Below are 27049 nucleotides of genomic sequence, written 5' to 3'. Positions count from 1 at the left end.
AATCCAAATGGACCACCTGATGATGCCATTGAAGAAATGCTTTTGCAGATTGCGGATGCTTTTGCTGCTGGTGTGGTGAGTGCTGCATGTTTCTGGCACTTCACCATGAGTTAAACACGCTGGAAATCAAGGATGTTCTTTTTTTTAAATTTAGAGTACCCAATTATTTTTTCCAATTAAGGGGCAATTTAGCGTGGCCAATCCACCTAACCTGCACATCTTTGGGTTGTGGGGGTGAAACCCACGCAGACATGGGGAGAATGTGCAAACTCCAGACTGACAGTGACCCAGGGCCAGGATTCGAACCCGGGTCCTCAGCGCCGTAGGCAGCAGTGCTAACCACTGTGCCACCGTGCTGCCCCTGAAAATCAAGGATGTTCAACTGCAACTTAGACATGTGCATGCTCGGATTTGGTTCTGGTGAGATTGGGCCTGAAAAGCTGCGGCTCCTGGACGGAGAATGGCACTGATACGTGGAACAAGTAACACACTGATGGACAGATCATTTCTGAGACAATGTTCTGGACATGATGATAACCCATTTTCAGGCAATCCTCTGATGCACTAAGCGTCAAGAACCACAAAGACATGTGAGACTTTAACTAAGGCTTTAATATACTACATGGGAGGCTTACCCGACACAGACGACCCCAGACAGAATGGGGCCGGTCCCAGAAGAGGGTTCTTATACGTAACTCCCGGGGGAGTGGCTAAGGCGGAGCTCTCCGTGGCCAGGTCGGGTTACCTACCGGTGACCGAACCTCTACAGAGCTACAGTACAATACACAGTATTACAGGGCCACGTTACACACAACTATTATATACTATGTACAATGGTAGGGAAGTACAGTGGCGTATCACCACATCCTCCTTTCTGTTGAGGAACCTGCGAGGGGTGATATCATGCGGTTTTTTTTGTTTGTGAAAATGCGCTGTATAGCTTTGTATTGGTACCAATATGGAAAGGTGACATTTTCTTGTTGTTTAATGGTTAGTGTGATATGTGGAATGTTACGTAGTTGATTTTCAAATCTTTGTTACTGTTGACCGTTTAATAAACAAAATATTCTCACTCTAATATGAAGATTTGCCAGATAGTGATGTGGAAGGGATTCAGATCATGACATCCTGCGAGATCCCATTAGAGCTCGTGAGGCGTGGCGAGCCGGGTAGATCCCGGAAGAGGGATCGCCGACATCTACCAGCGGCTCCGCGCTGCCTTTCGGGCACGGCTAGTAGATCATGGCCTCTATTTCTAAACCAGGGTTTACATTGAGGTTTACTGAAATAAAATCCATCATGCAGAGACAAAATTGCCGAGGAACTTAACTCATAGCAGGCCCCAGTAACGAGTGACCCTGACCATAATCAGAACACTTAGAAACACTGTAGCATTATTATTGCACATCAGTTATTCAGGTCACTTCAACATGCAGAAGCAAACTATGGCAGGTCTGGACCCTTAAGGAATGGCTTTCCATATTGTTGATGCTGGACAATATAATGGACAAACTCCTTATACTGCTCAATGCAATACTGAGTCATTGATTATATAGAGAGCAGAAATAGAGTTTTTCATTATTCTTCTGGTTTTGGGCATGTTAACTTCTGATTATTTTTATCCATTGTGCTACAAGCTAGGTGGAAATCCCAATTATTTCCAAAATGTCCTATCTGTTCTTTTGCATCACTGTACACGTGTTAGCTTCTGTAAAGGTTTGTGCTATATAACAGCTAATTCTAGTAAAGAAAAGATAAATGATGGGCAAAATGTTATGTTGCTCGGGCAGGCGTGTGCCCCACTCAAAATCATGTGCAATTGCACAAAGGTGTCCGGCACGCATCCAGACGTCATCATGCCCTCGCGCAATATTTTTAAAATATATATTTTTATTCATTTTGCGACCTTGGGTGGCACTGCCGATTGCCAGCCGAGCTGGAGTCTTCAGTGGGCAATGAGGGAGGTGAAGGCTATGGCGTCTGCCTCTCTCCCCATAAAGAGCTCTGGCTGTTCCGATACCCCGAAGACTGCCACTAAGAGGCATGGCACCACCATCACCCCCACGGCCTTGGACATAGCCTCGAAGAAGGCTGTCCAGTCCGCAACGAGTCTAGGGCAAGATCAGAAAATATGGGTGTGGTTGGCCGGCCTCCCTGGTACCGTTCACATTTATCTTCCACCTCCGGAAAGAACCCGCTCAATCGTGTTCTAGTTAGGTGTGCCCTGTGCACCACCTTCAGCTGCACTAGGCTCAGCCCTGCGCATGAGGTGCAGTTCGCCCTGTGCAGTGCTTCGATCCAGAGTCCTCCCCCCTATCTCCATGCCCAGCTCTTCCTCCCACTTCTCCGTGTCTCATCAAGAGGTGAACATACCTCCTCTAGTAGCCGTCCGTACATGTCAGCATTGTAAGTCCCCTAGTTTTCCCGCAAGCAGAAGACTGTCCAGTAGAGAGTGTCCTCGTGTGCAATATTTTGGTTGGCAAGTGTGCACAAGGTTTGGAAGTGACAATCAAGTAGGCAATTTAGCCAACTGGATGCAATAATACGTGGCCCATCTGCTTTTACGGTTGATGGGAAGGCCACTTGGCCAGGCGATCTTTACATTTTAGTTGCAACCTCGATCCAGGGCAGGATGAACTGTCTGGCTGAAATAAAAAATTAAAAAGGTATCTGGACACTTGATTGCAATTTGTTTTCCACAGGTCTGCATCTCCTTCAGATAGCTCTGAAGTGGATGTCCTCCTGAAGCGCCAGCACAGCCCACACCCTCACTTTTCTAAGTACCTGCTCTCTTCCTGCCCTACCGGGCACTGCGGAGCCTTTCCGGTGCCTGTTTCACGCTGGCTGCCTATCAATTGACCAGCTTGCCTGAAATCACGGGCGTGATTCTCTGAGCCACCGCCGGGCTGGAAAATCGCCGCAACCGTGCCACACCGCCGGCGCGCAATTCTCCGAAGTGCGGAGAATCGGCGCCATTTGTGCCGGTGCGTTTGGCGCGGCGATTCTCCGGCCCGGATGGGCCGAGTGGCCACGGCAGTGTCCCGACAGCGTCGTTCACCCCTGGTCGCTGCTGGTGGGAACTCTGCGTGAAGGGTCGGCGGGCGGCCTGTGGGGGGTGGGGGGGCTCCATCCCCGGGGGGGGCCTCTGATGGGGTCTGTCCCGCGATCGAGGCCCACCGATTGGTGGGCCGGCATCTCCCCCCCCCCCCGCAGGGCCTACTTTATTGCGTGGCCGGCCCCTGAACCCCCATGCCATGTTGCGTTTGGGCCGGCGCCCTAAAAATTCCCCCGCGCATGTGCGGGTTGGCGTGGGCCAACTGCGATAAACTCAGGGCCATATTTTTAAAAGTAATTTTTTTCACATATTAAACTTTCTGAATTCACAACGGCTGGTCGCTGGCGTGATCCATTTTATCACTGAATCTTCCCAGCCTTAATGAATCTGGCAAGTGAATCTTTCTTTGCAAAGCCCTTTATGAAACACTTTTGTTTTACCATGTTAACAGCACACTATAAATACTACATGACGTTGGCGCCAGTTGTGAGACCTGCGTTTCCACTGACAGCAGCATTAACATGACACCAGAGTAATAATGACACCCTGCGATTAAAGGTCTTTAAGTATGCTGCACAGTTGTTGGGTGAACATATTCTCAATGCTCTCAATTCAAATAAATTTCATTTTGTATTAATTCCAGATGAAACCTCTGAGTAGCTTACTGGCAAAAATTTTGAGCAAGGTGTTTTCATATATGTACTGTCATGATATGCACTCATGCACATAATGAGGTACAGACAGGCAGTGACAGACACCCAGTGCAGCCAATCAACACACAGGACAGAACACAACCAATCACCAGGCAGAACACTAGAAGGTGGTCTCCCACTATAAAACACACGAGGCATCAGCACTCTGCCTCTTTCCACTGGTGACATCTGGAGTGACAGTCAGGGTGTATATATCAGTTAGCACCTTCTACACGTGGCTCAGAGCTAGTCTGGTCTAGTTAGTTATAGTAAGCACGCTTAGATTAGTAGAGTATCAAAACCCACAGCGAACCTTGTGCACTGCTTAACAAGTTCAATAAAGCGTATTGAACCAACACCAAAGTTTGGAGCCTACTTTCAAGTACAACTGCATCCAGTTGCAGTCCGTGTTACCCCAGGGTGATTAACATGACATGTACAATGCCCTCAACTAATTTTAGACTATTAGCAGAAAGACGCAGTATCCCAATATATAGAAAGGAATTTGTAATGTATCCATCCTTTTTTTAGGAAACATTTCTCCCCGAACAGGCGCCGGAATGTGGCGCCTAGGGGCTTTTCACAGTAACTTCATTTGAAGCCTACTTGTGACAATAAGCGATTTTCATTTTCATTCATTTTTCATCTTCCTGCCCTATTATTTTTACACTTCACCATTAATTTAAATACCTTCATGTTAAACACCCACCTATACCATACATTCCGATTACATAAGCCCAGCAAGTCCTTTATATATTTGATTTTTGAGTTCAACAGGGAATCATAAGCTTTCTTTCATTAAACATCCATTTTGTTTCACTTCAAACAGTTAACATACTGAAATGAGCTAGGCTATTTGGCAATGTAAACGTTTATAACTAAGGCAGTTTGCTACACATAGGATTGTGACACAAGGGAAAATATGTGATGTTTCTGATTGATCCATAATCGCAATTTTTGTCCTACACAATGTTTCAAGACTAAGGGAATACTAAATGTCACAGCATGGTCATTGTATACTGGGAAAAATATAACCCTCTTTACAGCTGTTGATGGATTTGCTAAACATTTCCACCATGTTCTGTCCTTCTTTTAGACACCCATGAATTTGTCATTTTTTACTCTTTAAAAATGACTGGCGAGTGCAAAACATTAAAAAAAATTGTGTCTGCAAACGCTTATGCTCGAGACAATCAATAATAGTCCAGGTACAATACAACAGACCTCACTTACCCTCGCTCTATCTATCCTACGAGCAATAAAAGGGTCAAGTCTTCAATTAGATTCAATATGAATGCCAGTAGGATTAAATTATCAGTAACAGTTTTAGTCAATGTGAAGACAGAAAGGTATAATGAGCTTAAGTTCTTAGTGTGTGCCTGCACTCTATGTTAAAACTGCAATCTACTTAAAAATTCCGAGTTACAGAAACTTCAAAACAAAACTAAGAACGGAGTGAATATGCCTATTGTACCTGCATCACACATGTTGTTTCATCACAACGTACTGCGCCAGAACTTTCCACGACCCTAGCCTAGTTGTTCCAGTGCAGCTACAGCACTGGCATCTACCCATCAATGTGGAAAATTGCCCAGGTATGTCCACAAAAATCAGAAGGGGGGGGGGGGGGAAGCTGGTTGAGGTTGTTGAAGGTCAATCATCTCAGTCCCAGGACATTACTGCAGGATTTCCAGAGTATGGTTGTTAGACACACGGAACTGATTCTCCGCAGCCAAAAGACAAAATCGCGATCGGGGATTGGGCGGAATATGGATTCCGATGCTGGAATCAGGGCTGGCGCCGGTTTGACGGCAGTCCCCATGCTCCGCCCCCTCCAAAGTGGTGTCATTGTGATGAGCACCACGCATCCTTTCAATGCCGTTGGTGTGTCATCGGCCGGCCCACCCGCGATACTCTGCCCCGATGGGCCAAGTTCCCAACGGCACAGGTCACGTGGTCCCAGCGTGCTGGCTGCGAACAGTGTCAGCGCCGCCACACTCAGCCAGTGCCGCTGTCCGGGGGAGGGGGGGGGGGGGCTTCTGCTAGGGCTGGGGAGACTGGTGGGGGGTGGCCATGGGGTGGGCTGTGGGGTCGCGATTGGCGGGTTGAGCTCGCGCACGGCCAATGTCATGTTTTACAGCGCGACCGGTGCAGGTCGTCAGACATGTGCATGCACGACCCGGGACCCGGCCATTCTCAGCGCGATCTGCGGGAGTTTCATTCGGCCCCGGTGCTAACCCCTCACAGGTACCGGAATTGGTGAGGGTTTTGTGCCGATTGTTCTGTCATGGAACTCCACACACGCTCCACTGGCGTCAACACTTAGGCTCGGAAACGGAGAATCCAGCCCACTATCTTTAGCTGCTTTATCAGTGACCTTCCCTCCATCATAAGGTCAGAAGTGGTGATGTTTGCTCATGATTGCACAACCCTTCCATGCTGAGTGGGCATCGTGGGGGCTGGGGTGCTTTATCTACCCCTTTAATCACCGTTTGTTTTAATGTTTTAAGTTTCCTTTGGAATTTGTTTTTGTTTGATACCGTATCCCTTTACAGAGCTGCCTTATTTTTTTATCTCTTAATTTGTTAATTTAGTTTTAATGATTTTCTATGAAATAGGATGATTGCAGAATGTTCAGCATCATTCACGACTCCTCGGTGTTCATATGCAGCAGGACCTAGACAATATCCAGGTTTGGGTTGATCAGTGGCAAGTAACATTCATACCACACAAGTGCCAGGCAGTGATCATCTCCAACAAGACAGAATCTAACCATTTCTCCGTGACATTCAACGGCATTACCATCGCTGAATCCCCTTGCAACAGCATCCTGGGTATTATCATTGACCAGGAGCTGAACTGGACCAACCATATAAATATTGTGGCTACAGAGCAGGTCAGAGTCTGGGAATTCTGCAATGAGTAACTCACCTCTCGACACCCCAAAACCCATCTACATCTGCATGTCAGAAGGCAGGAGAATCCACTTGGCTGGATTTGTGCGGCCCCATAAACACTCATGAGGCTGTACACCATCCAGAACAAGACAGCCCACTTCATTGGCACCACATTCACCATCACCAACATTCACTCGCTCCACCAGCAACACACAGTGGCAGCCATGTGTACCACCTACAAGATGCACTTCAGCAAGGCTCCTTTGACAACACCTTCCAATCCCACGACCTCTGCCATCTGGCAGGACAATGGCAGCAGGTGCACGGGAACACCACCATCCCCAAGTTACCCTCCAAGCCACACACCATCCTGACTTAGAAATATATCACCATTCCTTCACTGTTACTGCATCAAAATCCGAGAACTCCCTCCCTAACAGCACTGTAGGTTTACCTACACCGTATGGACAGCAGCGGTTCAAGAAGGCAGCCCACCATCACATTCTCAAGGGCAATTCGGGATGGTTAATACAAATGCTAGCCCATGAAAGAATTTTTAAAAATTCACCGTAAACCAATACTCGCATTTGAACTGTATTCCAAACATTCTTCAACCTTTAATGGAGTGTATATTTGCACAATGAGTCCACTTACCACTCACAGCTCCCTGATGGCTGAATGAGTAAACATGGGGTGAGATTTTCCAGCTGTTTACCCCGGCGGGATCTCTCAGTCCCACTGACAGCGCACCCTGCCACGGGGTTCCTAGTGGCATAGGGAGGATTCAATGGGAAATCCCATTGAAAGTGGTGAGACCAGAATATTCTGCCATCGGCCAATGGCAGGCTCCCTCCCGCCACCCAGAATCACACCGCCGGGAGGCCAGAGAACCTCGTCCTATGTTACTGGACAGAATTGTTCTTTACAGGCTTTAAACCTCGTTTAGCTAATCCCAGCTTGGACAGACATGGGATAGACGGCAATTGAACTAAGTATCCCTGTGCTAGACATGGAACATAGACCTGTGTGGACTGGGATCTGCAGATGATTACTCTCCAGTGATAAGAGTTAGAAGCTGTGCATGTTGGACAAAAACAGATATGCTTAACTGCACCTGGCTACTCTAGTCAGCCCTATGCATTACACAATCGTTGAGTAGCCTGTGCTCATGTCAGATATGTTTCCTCAGAGAGTCAGTGCCACTCTTATCCATCTCTTAAAGGCTAATTATAGATCGGCATTGATGGAAGCTTGGAAACAGTTGAATATTTTACCTCTTTTGTGTTCTCACCCAGGATTTGATGCAGTAAGTGGAGGAAAGGAAGGAGGAAATCTCTGTGATTAATTCAGAGTACTAAAATTAACTGATTGAAAAATCTAACATTAATTTTGAAAAATATATGTTTAATTTGTTTTATAACTTTAATCCTGAAATGCTGAGTTGAATTTCTAAAACGATTAAAATCTTTGTGCGAGTACAGTCCAACGATACCATTAGGAACAAAATAAAGTACTTTAATAAGAGCTAAGAATTATAGCCCGAGGGAAAATAATTTCCAGCACATTTGTCAGTAATTCCGTCCTGACCTACTTATGGCAGGTATCACATGATTTCCAAATTCTTTTACAGCCCACATATATAACACATTTGTGAAGCTTCATAGAGTCCTAATGAGGGCAGACTCTTTATTGTTTATGAAACGGTTTAAAACAAATTTATTTCCAAAAAACACAATTTTATTCAAGTTGGTGACAATTTCTTTTGTTTAAAGTAGACTAGAAAATTCTGGCATATTCTATAAAGCTGCTGTGCTTTCATTCAGTAAAAATGGACAGAACCCTCTGGGCTGAATTTTTCTCCAGGGAGGCAGAGCAAGTCCGTGTCGAGAGGAGAAAATTGGAGACATGCAGATCCGCATTTTAAAATTTTCCCTATGATTCCCACCACCCGCCATTTTCATTGGATTTGGCACCGTGGCTTGTCGCAACTGATGCTCGCTTAAGGTAACATTAGGTTTGCAATTTAAATTCCTGCTGGAGATTAAAATTTCCCTTCCCATAGTATTTTCATGGAGGTGGGTGGGTTCCTGAATGCCGTGAGAACACCGTCTGCTAAGTCAGTTCGTGTACCTTGGGGGGGGGGGGGGAGAGTCTGCCGTGGAACCTGTTGATAGGTAAGTTTAAAACGTCTTGATTTACAGTGCAGAAGGAAGCCATTCGGCCCATCGAGTGATCACATTCCTGATTTTGCTCCACCACCCCATGACCCTTCCATTACCCGCTTGCCCCTTCTTTGCCCTATGAGGTGCTAAGAGGGTTAGAGCTTTTTTGCCACTGAAACTATGAATGGCTATGTTCAATCAACACTTTAATGAGGTTGCAAGATGAGCAGATATTTGTTCAAAGGAGATTTTCAAAGCATATTTCCTTATTTTGTCGGGAGCATTTCAAGGACTTGCCAGGTTTGGCTCATTTGTTCTGTATATGGTAGTTACTTGAAGACTGGGTATGCTGGATGCCTGAGGAGCATAGAAGGAACATAGGGGTAATGGATGGGGAGAAAAGTAATGGAAGAGGCATAGAAATAATGGAAGGGGTACAAGGTGTGGAGGGGTTAGGAGAGGACAGGGATGATACGAGGTGGCATGGAGGAGGCAGAGCAACATGAAAGTCGCAGAGAAAATATTGGGGGTCTGGAGAGAGCATGGGAGACATGAGGGCTGAATGGAGAAGTGATGTGTGAGGGCTAGAGGGCATGCTACCAGTGAATTTAAATAGATCGATGATGCAGTAAACAGAGGTGGCCTTCTAACCTGCCTGCCTGACCATCCAGCCACCTCTATGACTGTTTTGAGCCTGCCTCGAGAGGCAACAGCCCTGATTCCAGCCTACACCCGAAGACCATAGTACCCAGTGAGTCAGCTGACATTTAGAAGTCAGGACCACGATGTCGGGAAATGGCCCATCTCCCGATTCCCAAACGGAGGACGAAAATCCAACCCTCTATGTTTATGGTGAATTCCAACATACAGGCGGCAAGGGAGCACAGTGCTTAGCACTGCTGCCTCACAGCTCCAGGGACCTGGGTTCAATTCCGGCCTCGGGTGACTGTCTTTGTGGAGTTTGCACTTTCTCCCTGTCTCTGCATGCATTTCCTCTGGGTGCTCCAATTTCCTCCCAAGTCCAAAGATGTGCAGGCTAGGTGGATTGGCCATGCTAAATTGTGCTTTGGTATCCAAAAGGTGAGGTGGTGTTATGGGGATAGGGTGGGCTTAAGTAGGCTGCTCTTTCCAAGGGCCGGTGCAGACTCGATGGGCTGAATGGCTTCCTTCTGCACTGTAAATTCTATGATTCTATGAAAACACAGGAGATTCTGGGCCTCAGTGGCTAAAACTGAAGGCAGCATTCACCTTTGCTAGTATTAACTATTGCCATTTCTGAAGTGTCCGCAGTGGCTCAGTTGGTAGCATTCTCACTATGTGTTCAAGCCCTAATCCAGAACCTTGAGCATGAATTAGGCTGACAGGTCATGGAATCATAGATTGGTTGCAACATATAAGGAGCCAGTTTGGCCCATCATGTTCATGCCAGATCTCTGCAAGTGCAAATACCTAGTCCCATAGGCCTGCCCATTCCTGGTTCTCCTGTAAAATGCTCTCTTCAGATAAATATTCCATTGCTTTTTGAGTCGGTCTGCAACCACACTTTCAGGTAGTGCATTCCAGATCCTATACACTTGCTATGTAAAAACAGTTTTCCTCATGCCGCCATTGTATCTTTTGCCAATCACTGTAAGCCAGTGTCCCCTGGTTCTTTACTCTTCCATTAACGTGAACAGTTTCTCTCTATTTACTCTATCCGGACCCCTCATCATTTTGAACATCTCTATTAAATCTCCCTCTTAATCCTCTCTGCTCCAAGAAAAAGAGCCCCTGTTTCTCCATTCTATCCACATAACAGAAGTTCCTCATCCCTAAAACAATTCTTATGATTTTGTTCTGTGTCCTCTGTAATGCCTTCACATCACTCCCAAGGTATATTTTCCAGAACTGGATGCAATATTCCAGCTCAGGCTGAATCAGTATGCTATACAGATTTATCATAACTTTCTTGTTATTGTACTCTGAATCCTTATTTATAAAGCCCAGGACCCCATACGCTTTATTAACTGCTCTCTTAAGCTGTTCAGCCACCTTCAATAATTTGGACACATCTGCCCCAGGTTCCTCTGCATCCTCTTAGAATTCTACCCTCTATCTCGTATTGCCTCTCCTCGTCCCTGCTGCCAAAATAATAAATCACTTCACACTTCAGCGCAGGGAATGCTGCACTGTTGGAGGAGGCCTCAGCTGTCCCCTCAGAAGAACGTAGAAGATCCCATGACACAAATCAAAGAAGAGCAGGGAGGCTCTCCTGGTGTCTGGGCTAACAATCAATACCCAAAATGGATTATCTGCTCATTTATTTGCTCTTTGTTTGAGCTTGCTGTGTGCAAATTGGCTGTCATTTTTCCTGCAAAAGTACATCATAGATTGTTAACTGTGTTCATGACATACATAGAACATAGAACATTACAGCGCAGTACAGGCCCTTCGGCCCTCGATGTTGCGCCGACCTGTGAAACCACTCTAAAGCCCATCTACACTATTCCCTTATTGTCCATATGTCTATCCAATGACCATTTGAATGCCCTTAGTGTTGGCGAGTCCACTACTGTTGCAGGCAGGGCATTCCATGCCCTCACTACTCTCTCTGAGTAAAGAACCTACCTCTGACATCTGTCCTATATCTATCTCCCCTCAATTTAAAGGTATGTCCCCTCGTGCTAGACATCACCATACGAGGAAAAAGGCTCTCACTGTCCACCCTATCCAATCCTCTGATCATCTTGTATGCCTCAATTAAGTCACCTCTATACCAACTCTGCAAATCTTCATGTATTTTCTAGCAAAGTTCCTTGATATTAACCAAACTCCTAATTTTGTGCCATTTGCAAATGTTTAAAAAGGTACCTCTGAAAAGGTACTATAACATTCCATATGCTCATCACTTCTTGGCCTTTTGGCTAAGATTGAGCGTGAGAGGGTGACATGTGGTGCAGTGGTTAGCACTGGGACTGCGGCGCTGAGGACCGGGGTTCGAATCCCGGCCCTGGGTCACTGTCCGTGTGGAGTTTGCACATTCTCCCCATGTCTGCATGGGTTTCACCCCCACAATCCAAAGATGTGCTGGTTAGGTAGATTGGCTACGCTAAATTGCCCCTTAAAAAAAAAGATTGAGCGTGGGATCAGGTGTAATGCCTGGATCTGGTATGTCTCTCTCTTGTGGGGACCATGAATTGGATTCAATTTGAAATGGTTTTTGGAGCAGGCAAGGAGCTGCTTTAGGGGTTTGCCCCTGTTCTCTCTGAGCTTTAGCTTTGTAACTCTGATGAAGGAATAAAAAGAAACACTCCATATGCTCACCCGATGCCTGTGGCTTTGTATTGACATTGTGTATTTTTTTAATAATAATAATTTACTCATCTTTATTATTGTCACAAGTAGGCTTACATTAATACTGCAATGAAGTTACTGTGAAAATTCCCTAGCCGCCAAACTCCGGCACCTGTTCGGGTACATTGAGAGAGAATTCAGAATGTTCAATTGACCTAACAAGCACGTCTTTTGGGACTTCTGGGAGGAAACCGGAGCACTCGGAGGAAAGCCACGCAGACACGGGGAGAACATGCAAAATCTGCACATAGTGACCCAAGCTGGAAATCGAACTCGTGTCCCTGGCACTGTGAAGCCACAGTGCTAACCACTGTGGTACCGTATGGAATGATCTGTCTGGATTGTACGCAGAAAAATACTTTTCACTGTACATCGGTACACGTGACAATAAATCAAATTCAATTCAATTTGATTGAGTTCAAACCAATTACTCAAATAGTGAAAACCAGTGGTCCAGCAGCAATCCCTGTAGAACACTATTTCCTACCATTTATCCATCCAAATAACTACCTTTAACCTTCTATACTCTCTTTTCTGTTCTAAAGCCAGTTTACTAACCATCTTGCTTCTTATCCACTGACTCCACATGTGTAGTGCTTAGTCATAAGTCTGCTATGTTATTGAAGTCCTTTTCAAAATGCAAATATTGGGTAAGATTCTTTGACCTCCCCGCGTCGTATTTCTCGGCAGTGGGAAGTGGCCTATCCTTGGCCAGCGGTGGGATGTTCTGGTCCTGCTGCTGTCAATGAGAAGTCCCTTTGAATACACCCCGCACCGCCGTGACACCCGAGGCAGGGGTGCACCATTGGCGGGACCAGAAGATCCCGCCCGCGTGAACAGCCGGAAGATCTGACCCATTCTCTTAACCTTGTTCACCTTTTCTATTGTTTCTTCAATGAATTCAGTAAGGTTGGCCAAGCAGGTACTTCACTTTAAAAAACCCATGTTGGTTACTCTTTACTATATTTTTTAGCTTGTAGATGTTTTTCTATTACCAGTACATCTTTGAATAAGGATTCCATTATCTTTGCTACGATTGCATTAAGATAATTGGTCTAGTGTTCCCAGGACTTGTTCTATCTTCCTTTTTAATAACTGACTCAAATTAGCCATCATTCTCTGACACTATTCCCAAAGTCTCCATTATCTCTTCCCTAACTTCTTTGAATATGCACAGATGCAATCCATCCAGGCCACGTGCTTTATCCTCTCAATTTTGATCAGTTTATCAATTATCTCCCATTATCCCATCTTTATATCTTTTTCTATCTCTTCTAATGCCATGCTCGCCATGTTAATCTCTCTGGTCAATACTAATACTAAAGTGCAAACCACTGCACAGTGGCGCAGTGGTTAATGCTGCTGCCTCATGGCGCCGATGACCCGGGTTCAATCCTGGCCCCGGGTCACTGGCTATGTGGAGTTTGCGCATTCTCCCAGTATCTGCGGGGGTCTCACCTCCAAAACCCAAAGATGTACAAGGTAGGTGGATTGGTCACTTGAAATTGCCCTTTAATTGGAAAAAAAATTGGGTACTCTAAATTAAAAAAAAAGAAAAAGTACTGAGCTAAAGTAATTATTCAATAGCTTTGACATTTTTCTGTCAATATCTGTGCGTTTATTATGTGCATTCCTCAGTGATCCTATCTCTATCCTATTTTTATTTGCTGTTTACCAAATTGTAGAATACTTTCAATTCATTTTAAAATTCCTTGATAATTGTTACAATACCGGGAGAGATTCAAACTTCCAGTTTATTGCTGAAAGAATGACAAGATTTAATGTTTAAGACTGTAACAAATGACTACAAAGACTATTTATGTTTTCTAAAGCAGCTTATACTTTAAACTACAGAAAGTGAAATTCCCCTTTTATATTTTTTCTTATTCTTTCATGGGATATGGGCATCACTGGCAGGAAAAGTATTTATTGCCCATTCTTTACTCTCCTTGTGGGGGCACCTCAGTGTCAACCACATTGCTGTGGATCTGGTGCTTTCCTCAGTATTCAGAGTTTCTTAAATCCACCACCAGCAGTAAAGTTTGTTCCAATGATTCCTTGTATCCTGGCAATGCCAGAACAAATCTCCCAGATTCCTTAGGTGGCTATGGGATATATCCTATGCAGCTCTGGTAGCTTGCAAAGCCAAGCAGCCTCTTCTCTCTGCTAGCCACACAGAACACCTGCAGTCCATTTGTGTTATTCGTTGGTTTGTAGAGAAGCCTGTAACCCTATCTTATAAATACCTTCCTCTGCCCCATGCAATGTGAAACACATTAACCTTGTAAATTAGGTAGAAATGCTATTAGCTTTTCTTGATCACAATTCCCTTTCAATTTAGGAATAAATGGACAGTTTACAACCCAATACCAAAAATACCTTTCTGAAACTTTGGGGGATTGTAAACTCAGACTGCTGCCATTGTCTCCAAGTAAATACCTTGTGCCTTCATCACAGTAAAGCAATGAAGTCTTCCATTGATCTCTGTGGTGGTATGTATTAGGGGTCATGTGGGACTGTGAAGCCGTGATGCTATTGGCTGACAGATCCCGGGTCCTGGTTGGCTGCCGACTCTTGGCTCCGCCCTGAAGGCGGAGTATAAGGACCCGGGCTTCTCCCCGCAGCTTCATTCTGTTGCTGAGCTGCTGGGGACAAGTCTCGCTTAATAAAGCCTGAATCGACTTCATCACTTCTCGTCTCTCTCGTAAGTCATTGTGCGCTACAATTTATTAAGCGAGCTCAAAAGACTATGGAGCTCCGGATCGCCCCGGAATGCCTGCGGATCAGCCCCCACGCAGCGAACACGGCAGCAGTATTTAAACACTGGCAAGCATGCTTTGAAGGCTACCTCCGAACGGCCCCCGGCCGGATCACAGAAGACCAGAAAATGCAGGTCCTGCATTCGAGGGTAAGCCCGGAAATTTACCTTCTCATAGAAGACGCAGAGGATTTCCCAACGGCGCTCGCATTGCTGAAGGGCATCTACGTTCGGCCCATTAACCAGGTCTACGCGCGCCACCAACTCGCGACGAGACGGCAAAGCCCCGGAGAATCGCTAGAAGAATTCTACGCCGCGCTGCTAATTTTGGGACGGGGCTGCAGCTGCCCGCCGGTGAACGCGATCGAACACACGGACATGCTAATTCGCGATGCATTTGTGGCAGGTATGAATTCTCCCCAAATCCGCCAAAGACTTTTAGAAAGAGAGAGTCGCTAGGACACTCAGAGGCACGGGCCCTTGCAGCTTCCCTAGATGTGGCCTCGCAAAACGCCCGTGCCTACGGCCCCGACCGCGCGGCAGCCCCTTGGGCTCCGTGGACCCCCGTCGCGACAACCCACCCCCCTCGCAAGCTTGCGCGGTTAAAGCGCCAGACCATCCCGGGGGGGCCCCCTGCTATTTCAGGCCCGCGCAGCTATTTGTAAAAGCTGCAGCAAGAAGGGCCATTACGCGGCAGTGTGCCGGTCCCGGGGGGTCGCCGCAATCCCCGGAGATGAAAGCCCAGCACATCCCAAACGCTCCCCAACCCCCCCAGCGCCCCATGTGCGACCCGCGGGTGCCGCCATTTTGGGTCCCGGGCACCACGAGGGGAGGATGGGCGCCGCCATCTTGTGAACCCCCAGCCACGTGCGATTCATGGGGGTGGCCATTTTGTCCGACCACGTACGATCCATGGGGGCGGCCATTTTGTCCACCCCCGGCCGCGTGCGATTCATGGACGCCACCATCTTGGTTGACAACAAAGGACCCCAGCATCGACGGCTCCACGGGGTCCGAAGAAGACGCCGCGACACTACTACCATGACTGGCTTCGGTGACACTGGATCAATCGCGGCCCCGGACGCTCCAGACGACGACAACAACGGTGCTGGTCAACGGATATGAGACCCCATGCCTGATTGACTCCGGGAGCACTGAAAGTTTTATTCACCCAGACACGGTAAGACGCTGTTTTCTGACCATCCATCCAAGCATGCAAAAGATTTCCCTAGCTGCAGGATCCCACTCCGTAGAGATCAAAGGGTTCTGCATCGCGAACCTAACGGTGCAAGGGAGGGAGTTTAAGAACTACAGGCTCTACGTCCTTCCCCAACTCTGCGCGCCCACATTACTGGGATTAGATTTCCAGTGTAATCTGCAGAGCCTAACATTCCAATTCGGCGGCCCAATACCCCCACTCACTATCTGCGGCCTCGCAACTCTCAAGGTTGAACCGCCGTTCTTGTTTGCAAACCTCACCCTGGATTGCAAACCCGTCGCCACTAGGAGCAGACGGTACAGCGCCCAGGACCGGATATTTATTCGGTCTGATGTCCAGCGGTTGCTGAAGGAAGGCATAATCCAGGCCAGCAATAGTCCCTGGAGAGCCCAGGTGGTAGTAGGAAAGACCGGGGAGAAGCAAAGGATGGTCGTAGACTATAGTCAGACCATCAACAGGTACACGCAGCTAGATGCGTACCCTCTCCCCCGCATATCCGACATGGTCAATCGGATTGCCCAGTAGAAGGTCTTCTCCACCGTGGACCTCAAGTCCGCATACCACCAGCTCCCCATCCGCCCAGGTGACCGCAAGTACACAGCCTTCGAGGCAGACGGGCATCTATACCACTTCCTAAGGGTCCCATTTGGTGTCACAAACGGGGTCTCGGTCTTCCAACGGGAGATGGACCGAATGGTTGACCAGCACGGGTTGCAGGCCACGTTCCCGTATCTCGACAACATAACCATCTGCGGCCACGATCAGCAGGACCACGACGCCAACCTCCAAAAGTTCCTCCAGACCGCTAACGCCCTGAACCTCACATACAACGAGGAAAAGTGCGTTTTTAGCACAAAACAGTTGGCCATCCTGGGATACGTAGTGCGCAATGGGATAATAGGCCCCGACCCCGAACGCATGCGCCCCCTTATGGAATTTCCCCTCCCCCACTGCTCCAAAGCCCTGAAACGTTGCCTGGGTTTCTTTTCATATTACGCCCAGTGGGTCCCCCTGTATGCAGACAAGGCCCGCCCGCTAATACAGTCCACTACCTGTCGACAGAGGCTCGCCAGGCCTTCAGCCGCATCAAAGCGGATATCGCAAAGGCCACTATGCGCGCCATTGACGAGTCCCTCCCCTTCCAGGTCGAGAGCGACGCATCCGACGTAGCTCTGGCGGCCACCCTTAACCAAGCGGGCAGACCCGTGGCCTTTTTCTCCCGGACCCTCCACGCTTCAGAAATCCGCCACTCCTCAGTGGAAAAGGAAGCCCAAGCCATAGTGGAAGCTGTGCGACATTGGAGGCATTACCTGGCCGGCAGGAGATTCACTCTCCTCACCGACCAACGGTCGGTAGCCTTCATGTTCGATAATGCACAGCGGGGCAAAATTTAAAATGACAAGATCTTAAGGTGGAGGATCGAGCTCTCCACCTTCAACTATGAGATCTTGTACCGTCCCGGAAAGCTGAACGAGCTGTCCGATGCCCTATCCCGCGGCACATGTGCCAACGCACAAATAGACCGCCTCCAAGCCCTCCACGAGGACCTCTGCCACCCGGGGGTCACTCGATCCTACCATTTCGTAAAGTCCCGCAACCTCCCCTACTCTGTGGAGGAGGTCCGTACAGTCACCAGGAACTGCCACATCTGCGCAGAGTGCAAACCGCACTTTTTCAGGCAGGATAGAGCGCACCTGATCAAGGCTTCCCGCCCCTTTGAACGCCTCAGTTTGGATTTCAAAGGGCCCCTCCCCTCCACTGACCGCAATGCATACTTCCTGAATGTGGTGGACGAGTACTCTCGTTTCCCCTTCGCCGTCCCCTGCCCTGACATGACAGCGGCCACAGTCATTAAAGCCCTTGGCACCATATTCACACTGTTCGGTTGCCCCGCGTATATCCATAGCGACAGGGGGTCCTCCTTCATGAGTGACGAGCTGCGCTAGTTCCTGCTCAGCAAGGGCATAGCCTCGAGCAGGACGACTAGCTACAACCCCCGGGGGAACGGGCAAGTAGAGAGGGAGAACGGCACGGTCTGGAAGACCGTCCTACTGGCCCTACGGTCCAGGGATCTCCCAGTTTCACGGTGGCAAGAGGTCCTCCCGGACGCTCTCCACTCCATCTGGTCGCTGCTGTGTACCACCACTAACCGAGCGCCTCCTTGTCTTCCCCAGGAAGTCCTCCTCCGGAACGTCACTGCCGACCTGGCTGGCGGCCCCAGGACCCATCTTGCTCCGGAAACATGTGCTGGCGCACAAATCGGACCCGTTGGTCGAGAGGGTTCACCTTCTCCACGCGAACCCGCAGGACGCCTACGTGGCGTACCCCGACGGCCGACAGGACACGTCTCCCTGCGGGACCTGGCGCCCGCCAGCAACACACACACCCCCCCGACACCGATCATCCCCTCCCTGCCACCGCCCCCTTCCCGGGGGGATCGGTCCTCCTCCCGTGCCCGCCCAGGAGTAAAACAGGAACAAACACCGAAACGCTCCCGGAGACGACAACGCCTGAACAAGCACCTGCACCACCACCGGGGCTGAGGCGATCGACGAGGAAGACCAGACCGCCCGCTCGATTCGTGGAATCCGCATGACACCAAGAATGTTGTTGTAACAAAAAAAGTTTTTTTGCTAATATTGAAAATGGTTTTCACAAACTTGTACATAGCCCAGTGTAGGGCTAAAACTGTAGTAACATGTCCGAAATTTTCCTTCCAGGGCCAGCCTTGTAAACCCCTACCACCATGCGAACCACCATCCCGCTGGGTTCCTTTTTAACAAGGGGTGAATGTGGTGGTATGTATTAAGAGTCATGTGGGACTGTGAAGCCGTGATGCTATTGGCTGACAGATCCCGGGTCCTGGTTGGCTGCCGACTCCTGGCTCCGCCCTGAAGGCGGAGTATAAGAACCCGAGCTTCTCCCCGCAGCTTCATTCTGTTGCTGAGCTGCTGGGGACAAGTCTCGCTTAATAAAACCTGAATCAACTTCATCACTTCTCGTCTCTCTCGTAAGTCATTGTGCGCTACAATCTCTAACAATCAATCCACCCAGGCTTGTCAGGCAGGCTGCAGAACTGGTCACATGACCCTCTTCATTTACCTTAAATTTAAAACTACATGACAAAACAGTCATCTTCCTAATATGACTATTCCTCTTCCAATTACCAAATGGCTCATGTCGGATTAACAAGAATATCATTTAAGAGGTCCTATTTTCTAATTTTACTCCTAACTTTTGTTATTTCCTCAGCAGATCTCTTCATTTTTTTTTTCTATGTCATTAGTCCTGATATATTCCACGACAACTTGATCTCCCCTGTCCATTTGCAAATTTCCCTCCATTTGCTATGAAATATCCTTAACCTTAGCACCAGGTACGTAACACTTTATATCACAACTGCAGAGGACACTATTATGTCTCTTAAATGGAGTCCTTATATGTACAACGTTTCCCTCCTTCTCTTCCCTCTCTTGGACTGGCCTTGCTCCACAATGCCAGTTGTCATGATCCTGGCTGTCCATCCCACAATCTAAATCCTTTTATTCACAGACCAGTGTCTGTGGAACTGTGTGACTATTTCCCCTTGGTTTTCGCTTACCCTGTTGACTAAGTGTTACAATCTCCCTCTTTCTGTGCCTGTGCTTTCATCTGTCATGTGACTATTCTCCAGAGAAAACATTCCACAAATTCCTCTCTTTGCTTCTGAGTGTCTCTGAGAGTCTCCCATAAAATTCAAAAACTCCAAGACCGGAGTGTGCCAAGTTAAAGGCATTAATTACAAATGTGCAATCTGGGGCAGGACTGCAATCCACAAGTTCCATGACACATGCTTGTGAAGCTGTATCAGATGTAGCACGATGGGAAGAACAGATACAACTAACAAAGGTGACCCTGGAATGCAAGCAATGTAAATGGACCCTAACCAATAATTTGATCATCTCACTAAGGCAACATTTCCAAACAGTTCCTTACATGATATACTTTGTACCTACTGTCATGATATTCAAACACACACATCATGATGGACACACTAACAGGCAAATCAGAGTACACAACACCACAACCAATCACAGACAAGAACACCAACCACATAAAAAGCACGAGCACGACACCTGGAGGTCAGGAGGTCTGGGGAGAAGGGAACAGAAAGAGCTGTTGAAACACCACAAGCAGGGAGCCCCCCACGTGCAGAGTGCAAAGACCAAGTTGTAAATAGTGAGTTTAAATAAAGAAGCGTTGTACCATATGCAACTGTGTTGGCTCATCTGTGTGTCAGAACACCCAACACCACACCTACTACATTCCAGAGTCATTAAAATGGAGACAAATTGGCTACAAAGTCTCATCAGGAACAATTACCTTCATGGTGTATGAATGGGCAACATCTACTACCCATTAACAAATTGTCCAGACAATCCTCTTGATCCTCAACTAGGTGGGGACAATCAATTAGACTTGGAGAACTTGAAGCCAGCTTTTATCAGGTCCATGAAGAATCCAGCATGAGTTTGTAGAAGGAAATAACTTTATTTACAATTTCAACAGCAGCAGTACTCCCTTGCTGCTCACTCCTCTCTAGCCGGTCCCAAACTGACCAGCTCTATTTATGCAAGGAGTCTGCTAATGATTTCTCCGAACCCCCTCATTGAGGAAGCTCATACTCCCTAAGGATTGTGGGATTGCCATTAGTCTTCAGCCAGTGGTAAGCAGGCAGGTTATAACACCAGCCAACTTCAATCCACTATCTCTGGCTATAATGGGGTCACTGGGCAGTTGGAGAGCAAGGGGGGTCATGTGACAAGCTAGATAGCTGTGTGTTTAAGTATCTGTTTGCTCTGCAGACCGGCACAACCAAATGAAACACTGAAGAAGCAAGGCCGGGGGCGCAATTTACCAGCTGTTCACACCGAGGGATATTCTGCACCCTGGTTTCCCGGCAACGAAGGGTGCAGTCCAACCGGAAATTTCATTGACAACGGTGGGACCAGAAAATTCGGCTGGTGGGCTGCCTCCACCGCTGAAAAACGCATGGCAGGTTGCTCGGCAAATCACGTCCCATGAGTTGGTTCCCTTTCTCCAGACAAGTTTTGAGTTTTGAGCCCAGTCTGCTGATTGACTATACACGAGCTGTAGGCTGAGTAAAGAATAAACATAGCAGTTGCAGTCTCCAGATTGACCATCAACATCTTCATTGCCTTGAGGCTGAACTACAATGATCGTCGGGTTAAATTTGAAGTCAGCCAAGTCACCAACTTCCAGGATCTGTATACCCCAAAAAGCCTTTTGGACTTTAAATTACTTAACCTATCCTCCCATTATGGAATCTATTAGTGTGTATGTGAACTTTGAGTATGTGTGTATGTGAAAGCTGGAGCATTTTTCTATTATTTTTATTTAGACTGGGTTAAGAACAATAAATAGGATTCTCTTTTTCTTTTTAAAAGCTCAAGGCACCCTATTTGTGTGCCTCTTTTACAAATGCATCACCGAAACACTCATTGAATTGGCAAGGGCTTCCTTTTAAAAAATAAAATAAACCTGATGCAGTCAAACAAGGAGTGGGAAAAGAGGGAAGCCATCCTACCCCTCCCTCACCTGTTTGTAACAGATGTCAAAACAGATGAATAACAAGGCACCATCTCTCAGTATGTTTCTTGCAGAATATACTGCTCCTGTACTCAACAATTCATTCCGAAATCGCAAGCCATACACTACTAACATCCCTCATTTTACTCATCTCAAGATTTGAATTAAACCAACAGCTTAAGAAAATGCGTATTCTTCCAAACGCTTGAGCCCGCATTTAATTTTCTTTTACCTTTGTTACAAGTCATAGTTCACCTACTTCCTTAAGAGGCAGTACAATCACTGCTCTTTAAGACTGGAAAATCAGATTGGCAATCTGTGCTCCGATATCTAATAAATAATAATCAGTGTAAGCTCCTGTTATGTAAGCAGCTAGTGGTAGAAAATTTAACCTACATTCCTCCACTGCTAAGGAACAGAGTTGGATTTCTGTCACCCTCTGGCCAGGTGCTTGTCTTTAAGTGGAAGCCTCTACAGTTTTGATTTCTGAGATACAGGGTACAATCACCACTCAAATCCATCAATCCAGTGCTCCCAGCTGCGAGCTATGCTTATGAGTGCAGATTTTGACGTGCCTGCCCCGATCTCCTAACTACTATGGCTCATTAAAAGGTGACACAAAAAGTCCAACAGATATAGAAACATATTTAGAAATAAATATTTGGCTCAGAACAACTTTTAATTTTATTTTATATGCTTAGCAGCTGTCAATTACTATTCCATATGAAGGCGAATATTGAGGCACAGTATTTTCTCTCTAATAACCATCTCTTGCTGTTTGGTACTTATATCATATTGGGTTGGGATTAAATTGAAGCTTGTTTTGTTTCTTGTTTTTGTCCCCTCCCATTTTCTCACATGTTCTTTTCCATTAGATTAAGAAACCACCTTTTTTTGAGGATGTCGTACACATACCAGGAGCCACCCAGAAACTCATACCACTGAGCATTTTCCAAATGTCCATCAAGATAGGCAGAATTGACAGACTGTTCAGCCATGAATTACATCATACCTTTCTTGTCCAATAACTGTTGAAATAGCGTATCGTAGCAGGGTCCTTGAATTATGATCAGTAGTAAGGGGCTGAATTATACAAGGCATGTGGTCCCTGCTACGTTCCCATCACCCGCTCCTGCTAAATTGTCAAAGAAGTGGAGTGCTTCAAGGGGAAGGACAGTTACCCCACAGCATTCAACTGCCAAACAGTAGGCTGGGAGCAGGATTTCCACTCCTCAGAGACAGGGGTCCTGTATCAGCCAGCAGTACACTCTAAGGCTTGAGGGGGCAACCAGTGATGGATGAAAACTTTGTAATTGTTGGGGAGTTGGGGAATGGGGTGGGGGCTCAGATTTTAAAGATAATGAGGAGGTAAAACCTTGGGAAAGGGGCCTTACTAGGGTAACAGGAAGCAGTTAAGGAGGGTCTAATTCCTGCCCACCACCAGCCTGCGCACGGAAATCTGACAGACTGGCCACTTGGCGGCAGCCTCAGGGTCAACCCTGACAGTGGAGGATGAGACCCTTAAATGAGCATTAATTCCACTTAAAGGACTCAGTTGGCCCACTGGTGGACACCACGGCTGCCACTGGTAAAATTGCAGTGGGGACAAAAGCAGACGAGGTGGCAGGCTGTCTGCTGGATTTATGATGCCCCCTCACCTTTAAACCCATTGGTGGAGGAGCATTTAGTCCAGCCCAAGAATTCAGATCAATTTACATATTTCCTGGCCTGCCGAGTTGGGGGTGTGGTAATCAATTGTATTCCCCAAATGACATCTGAGCAGAGTTCAGCACAGCATGAGAATTGAACCCAGACCTTCCAGATCGGTGTGGATCATAAATAGTGATGGCTTAAGTGGGAGTTACATTAATGCTTTCCTTGCGTTTATGTTTAGTATTTATATAACAGTAACAAACATGAAAATATCAAACATTTCAGAAAAGAATTCATAAAACTCCACTGAGACAAACCTTCTGTGGAAAATATAATTCTCAGTTATTCCTTTATTAATGCTTGTGCCTAACTCACTCATCAACCTTAATTCGAGGCCGCAGATATCATCTGCTCCTCCTTCAGGTACCATACTCCAAGAGGTTTGAGTGTCTATCAACTTCCATAGGATCCATAAATGCAGAAGGAGGCCATTTGGCCCATCGAGTCTGCACCAACCTTCTGAAAGAGCACCCTACCTAGGCCCACTCCCCCGCCCTATATCCGTAACCCCACCTAACCTGCACATCTTTGGACTGTGGGAGGAAACCAGAGCACCCGGAGGAAACCCACGCAGACACGGGGAGAAAGTGCAAACTCCACACAGTCACTAGAGGCTGGAATTGAACCCGGGTTCCTGGTGCTGTGAGGCAGCAGTGCTAACCGCTCTGCCACCGTGCCTGGCAAAGTACTGTAGTGGTTTCACAGATATCTACATCTTTAAATTTAAAAAGAAAAAGCAATTTCTATCCCAGTGTTCAATCTGAAGTAAAATAAATGTACTATTGTTTCCGAGAAACAGCTTTCATTTTAAATTGTAACAATGGCACGGGATCAGATATGATGGAAACGATAGTCACGCAGATTAGCACAGACTTTTAAAAAAACAAGTGCTATCATTGTTCAAATATTACAGCCAGATAACATTTGTGTCTTCTCTATAAATGAGCCAAACCCAAGTTTGACAACAGTCATCAATTGAAACAAATTACCTTTAGCTAGTTTGTAGATTTCATTGAGTATTCGTAGATATTATCTAGTCCAATTTCTAAGTTATAATCCTTTGACTACACAAGTGTCAGATGTTCCTTAGTTCAACTTCCCTATTTCTCTCGTCTCCTAATGACACAATCAGGAAACAGTGCAAACTCGTGGCATGCACAACAGTGACGATAACTATGAACAACCTAGCTATGACTGCACCAAGTTCCTTATTCGATCAATCCTGTCCTTGCAGCAATGTAGCTTCCTTCTTTTAAAATATACTTCAGCAGGGCAGCACTGTAGCGCAGTGGTTAGCACTGTAGCACAGTGATTAGCACTGCTGCCTCACGTCGCCGAGGATCCGGGTTAGATCCCGGCCCCGGTTCACTGTCCGCGTAGAGTTTGTGCATTCTCCCTGTGTCTGCATGGGTTTGTAGCCACCTAAATTGACCAACTCCCGATTTAAAATGGCGAACGGCAAAGGCTGATGGGAAAGTCAGCCAACACAGACAGAAACCAGCAGGTGCAGGTTTACTGTGTATTTAACTCTGCAAAAGCCCAGACAGCATCGATACCAGCGACCATCAGCATAACAATGTAGCAGCCATCTACATACTGATGAGCAATCCCCGGGAACAATAGCAACATTTGGGACACTCAAAACTAAGCCAGACTCCCCGGTGCCAGCAGGAGCCAACACAAAAGAGGTTAATGAACACCTCAAGACTGCCCATCGATCAGGGAACCGCTCCAGTATTGGAGAAATCGAACCAAGCGATTGGAACGAAGATCACCCAGCACCAGGTACAGGGTCTGCCCCGAAGGGCGGGAAGCCCCTGGGGACTAAGAGTTAAGCCCCAAGTTCAAATCGCTCTCTTCATCCTGCCCGGGTCACCCAGCAACGCGAACCAACCTTGACCATGACCGGTGCAGTGACCACCGAAAGAAGTAAGTCTTAATTCAACGCTCGCTACGAGATAGGCGCTCCTAGCTACCAATCCATACCAACTTCGTATCCCGCAGACTCAGAACCCGAACGAAAGGCCATTTATTCCCCTGACCTGGTGGGCCAGTCCGAAGTTAAGTATAGGCCTGTTAGTTATAGAAGTAGCTTAGACGTAGAATTTGTGCATGAGTAGCGATTACTGTGTATAATAAATGTGCTTTGATTTGAATCTTACTAAGCGGTGTATTAAGTTATTGATCATTACTTGGACTTGAACCTCGTGGCGGTATCATAAAGATACCTGGTGACTCGAGAGCATAGGTAATAAAACAGAGCAATTGAACCAACCGGAAAGTTAGCAACATTATTTGGCGACATCTGACGGGACCCGATCTAGAAGTGGCATAACCACTCCGGCAGAACCCAGAATTTGAATTAGAGATCCAATTGGGAACAGAAAACCACAAGCGTTCAAGCAGTTCTGATCAATCCTCATAATTCGGAAGTGTGTGTATGCATGCGTAACTAACAGGGCGATAAGGTAAAACTGATAGATTTTTTTGTTGCGACAAAACTGTCGGCAGTTTGTATTTTGGAAAGTAGCGCAAGCCGTACCCGTATTTACAGCACCGCCTTAATACCCCTGTCCCAAATTTGAAGAGCAGCATTCGGATAGGAAAGATGGCAATGCAGGCAATGCAACGCCTCATGAACCCAGAGGAATTTGCGGTCGCAGCGACCAGCAGCAGTAGGGTGGGACAATGTCCCATTTGGGAGGAAGAAATCAGGAAGTACCTCAAAGGGAAAGGATGGCCCCTTTGGAGTGAATTCTGTGATAACGAGGAATCAGGCCCCGGGAGTATAGGACATACTTGGTGGGAGACCCTGAGCGAGATCCACAAGAAGAGCTTAGGAAAAGCTCGCAAGCCGATGGCAATCGTGTCCTGCTTGGCACAGTTGCGAGGCACAGAGGAGGTTGTTAGGACGCTCCGGAAAGAAGTAGAAGGCATACATCGAATGAGTACGGTCGATGTAAGCGAGGTAGAAAAAGAGAACTTAGAGTTAAGGAGGAAGTTGGCAGCAAAAGACGGAGAGGTGGAGGATGCCAAGAGAGCACACCAGTCTTGTCTGGCGCACTTAAGCAGCTTCCAGTCCCAATATGAAAAGACCTATCAGGACACGCAATGTGCAGTCCTGGTACGTGAAGAAACAGAGAAGCAGGTAGAGACATTGCAGAGGCAGTGTAGTGACCTGAAGGCAGCGTTAAGAGCACTCCATGCTGCCACCACGGAGCAAAGACAAAGCTCACTAGACCACGCAAAGTGCCGGAAGCAGATTGCAGAGCTGCAATCGCTGCTTTCAGTTTAGAAAGGATTCCAGGAAACCTTTAGAGCAAAGTTAGATGAGGAAGACGGCCCTGATTGGGAAGAATTAAATGAAACAGCACAGAGATATGTTCAGGGAACATGTGCGCAGGGAAAGCCACAGAAGAGGAAAGCGCCCCAACCCCCCACAGAGCATATAGTTCAGGCTCCAATGAACCCAGTAACCACCCACCGCACAGCCATATCAGACGACGCGGAATTTCTATACACCACCCCCTTAACAGTGACCCAATTACAGGACACGTGCGAGAAAATCACACCATTCCTCCCCACCTCAGACCCCCACCATTTCTTGCCAGAGTAAAGCAGCAGGCGACCA

General features: G+C 47.1%; 1 protein-coding gene across 6 annotated transcripts in view; it reads right to left on the bottom strand.

The window, feature by feature from the left end:
- LOC140396227 (FYVE, RhoGEF and PH domain-containing protein 4-like) overlaps nt 1-27049 on the bottom strand; it is a 431975-nt gene that overhangs the window by 134752 nt on the left and 270174 nt on the right. The window contains exon 1 of one of the 6 annotated variants that reach the window (XM_072484554.1): nt 24408-24474. The exons of the other annotated variants lie outside the window; for them this stretch is intronic. The gene's annotated coding sequence lies outside the window, so the exon portion shown is untranslated. Of the gene's footprint in view, nt 1-24407; nt 24475-27049 lie in introns of those variants that run through there. 6 annotated transcript variants of the gene reach the window in all.

The sequence above is a fragment of the Scyliorhinus torazame genome, chromosome 19, assembly GCF_047496885.1.
Source record: "Scyliorhinus torazame isolate Kashiwa2021f chromosome 19, sScyTor2.1, whole genome shotgun sequence".
NCBI lineage: Eukaryota > Metazoa > Chordata > Chondrichthyes > Carcharhiniformes > Scyliorhinidae > Scyliorhinus > Scyliorhinus torazame.
This window is presented reverse-complemented; position numbering and strand designations above follow the sequence as displayed.